At 48.5% G+C, this 4,741-nt stretch overlaps 1 long non-coding RNA gene across 1 annotated transcript in view; it reads left to right on the forward strand.

The window, feature by feature from the left end:
- Positions 1-2,570: 2,570 nt before the first annotated feature.
- Positions 2,571-4,741, forward strand: part of LOC112549923 — a 10,919-nt gene continuing 8,748 nt past the window's right edge. Inside the window, exon 1 of the long non-coding RNA XR_003093552.1 lies at positions 2,571-2,997. This is a non-coding gene — a long non-coding RNA (uncharacterized LOC112549923). The remainder of the gene's footprint in view (positions 2,998-4,741) is intronic.

Raw genomic sequence — 4,741 nt, forward strand, 5'->3', positions numbered from 1 at the left:
AAAAGAGTGCTGGGTCTAGATGACCCCAGCTAGATGCATATCCAATCTCCTCTTGAAGACCCCCAGGGTAGGGGAGAGCACCACCTCCCTCGGGAGCCCATTCCAGAAATGTGTAGATGGAACTGATTTAAGCAAGTGAACAGACATTCACTTTTGATTCCAGAAATGTAGCCACATGTCTGCCAGAAGCCAAGGGGTGTTAGAGCCTGCCTCCCTTCTTGGCTGGAACAGACCGCTTGAATGTGGAGGGGATCTGGGACAGAAGGTCAATAAACCAATTTAACCTAAATCAGTTAAGTCTGATGCTACATCCATTCAGGTATATCTTAAACTGGTTTCAGCTATTTTGAAAGTGGTTTAAGAGCACTGAACTTTGTTTTGGTTACAGATTTGAACCAGTTTCTGATCACCAGGGATCCTGGTTGCCTCTATTTAAAATTCATTAATTTTCTGATTTTTAATGCCAAAATCCATCACCCCACCCACAGCAAGGTGCCCCCCAGCTCTGCTGGATGAGGGAGGCCCCACTGCCAGGGCTATAGGGCCAGAGAACCAGGTGTGCAGCCCCCTGTCCCATACAGCAGTGCCCAAGTCCTGGTCACTGCCTGCAGGAGACAGCAGCTGCTTTAGTGGAGTGTAGCATGAAGCCTGGCTTCCTGTCCCCCCAGAAGCAGCACAGCTAGAGTGGAGCCCATGGAGGGGTGCAGGCTCAGGGCACCCCACCCTGCTGCCCTCCCCCCAGGGCCTTCACAGCCCAGCAACTGGGACCTGTGGCAGGGCAGGGCAGGGAGGTTCCAAGCTCAGTGCTGCCAGCATGAGCCCCACACTGCCATGGGGAGGCACCCCCTGCCCACCCACCAGCAGCAGGGGTGGTGGCATGGAGTTGTGCCTCGTGCTGCTGCCAGGTGGGCAGGGGATGCCTCCCCATGGCAGCGCTGGGCTTGCAGCAGCAGTATTGAGCTTCCCTGCCCAGCCCTATTCTGCCTTGCCATGCTGAGTCCTACCTGTAGTGCTGCAGAGCAGGAAGCCTAAGCCTACAGCAAACAGCCCACATCTGCCCCATGCACAAATCTGGGGGTCACGTGCCCTCTATCTCCTGCAATGAGCCACCCGCATCTCCATCCTGCTCCCTGCCTGGGCCCTGTGACTGCGCATTCCAGCTCCGAGCGTTGTCTGGGCTGGGCAGCAGCCCCAGCCCCACGTGACTCGCTCCTTTTCTCCCTCCATCCCTCACTATGGGGGCCTCAATTCCCACTCCCCTCCAGTCCCGACTTACCTGCAGGAGCTGCTCTCCAGGCTGCCTGGTGGCCACGTGTGTGCATACATGTGCACATTATGCTCCCAACTTGACCACCATCCTCCTGCCCCTTGCAGGCTGGCAGTTCCAGCCTGCAAGGGGAAACCCACCATTTCCCACATTTTTCTCCTTTAAAAGAGCAAACCTGGATCTTACCACAGCAAATGGGCAACCTGGGTCCTTGCCCAATCACTGATACTGATTTATGTGTTAGTTCTGTCCCAAGCCAGGAGGGCTAATTTAAGTAATTTCGGTGCAGATATCTATCTGTTAGGGAGTGCGTGCATTTAAAAAGAACTGCTGTTGTGCTACCTGTATAAAAAAAAAAGACGTGAGTTAGGTTGGGGGCAGTCAGAGATAGTGGTTAGAATTTGTGGACGCGGGTAAGGTGGGGTTTGTTTGTTTTTTTTAACAGGCTGTTTTTCTTAAGGATGGAAGGGGGACCGTTTACTTGTTCTTATTGTAGTGTTTTATTCTGTGTCTGTATTCTTTTATTGTAAACTGTCCTGAGCCTATTCAGAAGGGCAGCATATACATCTAACAAATAATCCCCTCCATCTAAGATTAAACCCCACACTTGCTATAAGGAAACATCTGGAAAATGTGGCAGTCAAATTCTTCTCCATATGAACCAGCTCAGATTTTTAGCTCCTGCTTCAAGTAAATTCTCCAAGCCACTGTGATTCCTTGAGGGGAAGGGAAGTATTGGTTACAGGTAGTCAGCGCCTTCCACTGAAGATCTAGTTCAGCCAATAAATACATTCATAATGATTGACAGTATTTTACCAGAAAATGTTGCGATCTCCTGACACCTACTAAATTGAATTTCTGGCAGAAGGCAGTTGCAACAAACAAGTGTAAGGACACACACCTCAGAGAAGAGCAAATAAAAGTAATGCTTGGATGAATTAATTGCGAAAGACTGCATCGGAAGGTGATGACTATACCCATGGCAGCCTTTATCTGTAGAGGGCTAAACTGACTGGAAAGCTGGACAGCAGCAGCGAAGCTTGTGGCATTTCTTAGACCCCTGACAGATGTTATGTTTAAGACAGGATTAACCACTTAGTGTCTTTTAAGTAGTAACCCAGCCACACTCGCTCAATTTAATAATGTGATCAAATAGAATAAGCCACAAAGTTATTACACAGAAGTGCTGGCTCCCATCACATCACAAATGTGGCCGGCCCCAAGGGCTCCATGTGCTCCTGTGGCTGGGAGCTCCCATCAGATGACCAGGGCTCCCAGCCACGCGGGCACTGAGCACCCAGCTCGCTAGTGCATGATCCTGTGCTTCCTGAATTGGCAATGTGGTGCAATTGGGGTCTGATCCCACAGCTGTAGTTCAGATCCCGTTGCGTTTTTAACAAAACATCTGCCAGAAGCCTTATAAATATTCTATCTGCAAATTGCGCCCCCCTCCCCATCCAAAGGTAGCAGCAATTAAGTAACAAGTGGAGTCAATTTTCAGTTTTTAAGGGGCCTTGCTTGGAAAAAGCAAGTGTTGCCTTGGCATTTGTTTATGCTGTAGTTTTTAAATACCTTAAAAGCATTTAACAAATGATTACATGAATTAAAACGGTTTATATAATGCCATATTGCAACTCTGCCCTTAGGTTACGGCCTTGACTAAACTTTCCAGAAGCTTCTGAGGCAGGCACACAAGAACAGAAGTACCGATGACTTGCTGAATCTAGTTGGTATGAAATGTGTTAAATATTAATAAGGGTGGAAGTTAATTTATGGACCCGTGGGCACCACCCAATCTTAACAGCCCCAATTTTATATAAATCCAGGTGCATGTAGGCTGATAAAAGAGACTCTGGGTAGGAATTAAATCTTTCTTCGTGTTAAATACTGACATATGGCATTTGTTCTGGGAGCCTCTGAAAACTAAAGCAGTCTAAAACATTTCTAATGCTCTGCCTGAATGATAAGAGTGGAATCTCAAAACCTCACTTTGGAAACAGACTATGATTAGGCTTCAAATATAATACCATTGTGCTTTGTCACCCCCAAAAACCTGGAGTGTGTCTAAAGAATTAAGCAGCTCCATATTAACAGCTCTCAGAGGTGGAAAGACTTAGAAATTAGACTGACATGAAATGTTATTATGAAAAGAACAAGCAACAAAATAACTATTTAATATAATTTTCTGACAAGCTGTTCTGGAAATGCATTTTGATTCGATAGGCTGCATGGATTAGAAAATGTTCCTCTATAAGCATTATTCATTCTCCATTTGGAAACTGTAGCTCTGTGTAGTCAGAAAATATGATGTATGCTTTTTGAAGTTTGTTCCCATTGCATTAGTTAAAAGGAAAATGATGTTAATGACCTGGTATAACAGGGTGCATCTCCAGGGGCAGCTGGGTGCCCCCTAGTAGATGGCACCCAGCTGCCTGCCCTGTCTCTGTGTTATAATTGAGATGCTGTTTTGAGAAGGCTGCCTTAGGTAATCTGTGCCTGGGCTGTAGGTGCTTTACTTCCCCCTACCCTTCCCCTGGTCACAGGTCTGACTGGGCAGTGCCAGGATCTGCTCTTCTCTATCAGGCAGTGTTCAGCCCCTGTTGGGTTCTGGCCTGCCTTGATTTAGTCAGGGCCCTGGCTGTCTGGGCTCTGACCTTCTCCCACACCTTCCACCTAAAAAGGGGTTTTTGCCTGCCTCCTGCTCCAAAATCAACAAAAGAAATAGAAATCAGAGACAGAAAAAATGCATAGAAAATCGCAAGGTACTGGGTATTCTGCTGTGCAGTCTCTGTACCATCCTAGTCCACCAAATGTTATTACCAAAACGAGCAGAGAAAAAACCCCCCAAAAGCAGACCTGTATTGGGCTCTCATAAACAGTGCTTGGTCCGTGGGGTGTACCTATGCCCCAGGCCCTTCATGGGCCATCATACACTGTCCTCTTAGGCATACTCAATCCCCCAGGGCTCCTCCACGTTTCACATAAGCAGTTGTTAGTTCTCTGTATACCCCCTTCCCCAGGGCCCTCCCAAGGCACCAGATTGTCTTTAGTACTTGCTCCCTCTTCTCTGCCAGTAGGGCTGTGCAAAGCTTTGGGTGCTGATTCGACTGTGAGGAGATTCTACCCGATTTGGTGGCTGAATCTCCAAATCTAAATCAAATCAGGGGACCAATTAAAAGGTCCAAATCAATTTGAAGCTCTCTGAGCAGGGAGCTGGACCAGGACTCCATGCTGGTAAGTAGGGGGCAGGGGGGCTGGAGGAGGAGGGAGGGGAAAATGGGGGAACCCCTGCCAGGCCCCATCCCCTGCCCACCCCAGCTCCTGGTGCTTTAAAAACAGCCCCTACTCACTGGCTGCTGCCCAGTGGGGAGGCAATCCCTGCTGCCCCACACTGCATAGGAGGGGCTGTGTCACGAGTCCCCCCCCAACCCCTGCCCCATGGCTGCCCTGCTCGCCCCAGCTCCAGCCCTTTTA

The sequence above is a fragment of the Alligator sinensis genome, unplaced genomic scaffold (genome assembly GCF_000455745.1).
Source record: "Alligator sinensis unplaced genomic scaffold, ASM45574v1 scaffold570_1, whole genome shotgun sequence".
Lineage (NCBI taxonomy): Eukaryota > Metazoa > Chordata > Crocodylia > Alligatoridae > Alligator > Alligator sinensis.